This window comes from Penaeus monodon, chromosome 28 (genome assembly GCF_015228065.2).
Source record: "Penaeus monodon isolate SGIC_2016 chromosome 28, NSTDA_Pmon_1, whole genome shotgun sequence".
Classification (NCBI taxonomy): domain Eukaryota; kingdom Metazoa; phylum Arthropoda; class Malacostraca; order Decapoda; family Penaeidae; genus Penaeus; species Penaeus monodon.
The window spans coordinates 40,094,819-40,095,663 of NC_051413.1; positions in this window are offsets into that span (position 1 = coordinate 40,094,819).

Genomic DNA, 845 nt, shown 5'->3' on the forward strand with positions numbered 1-845 from the left:
TCTTTTATTATTTCCTCAAGTTTACCACTTAGTAAAGATACAAGAATAGATAATCACTGCCGTGCATTTATTGAAGAGAAATATAATCATAGTAACTGCTTTTTTCTCTCGCTTTAAAGAAAAGATGGTCTACAGTACGGTCTTCCAGTTATTTTTTGTTGTTGTTGATTCTTTCTTCTCTATCATTTAAATACACATTTAGTTCAATATGTTTAGCTGAAATAACATCCGCATCCTTGCTTTCTGTTCTTTTAGTGGATTCACATCTTCTCTGATGCATGACTGAGACGGGGATGTGACGTACATGTTAATAACGGCGAAAGTAGTCTTTTCAGTACGGCATATTTTTGTAGTTAAAAGTCTTGTAATGATCAAGTAAAATGTAAAAATGCAGCGAAGGTATTAGTGAAAAGATTCCATGATCGTGAGAATGCGGTCTTGTGTAAGACTGATTTTTCTCTCGTATTTCCGAGTATAGACAACCCAGAAGAAATGTCTGGCGAGGTGAACGAGTGGTAAGGGGTTTGCTCAAACAAGACGCAACTCCCGGGGATGTAAAGATGAATTAGATTTTATTGGTATTCTCTCGGAATGTGAAGTCGTTAACTAGGCCTACTATATTGTTTGCGTACTCGAAGGGAAGGTTCTGGAAACTACTTTCTTGTTCTTGAAGTGTGTTTTTTTATGATGTAAATCACATGCGCTTCTGTAAGAGAAACCTACATCTTCAGCAACTTATCCTTCTCTGCTGTTAGAAATGCAGGTATTCAGATTAAAATGCTGTGGTAACTTCCCAGATTTAACATAAAATATGTATTTGGTCTTTTTCTTTTTTAAACCAAAAA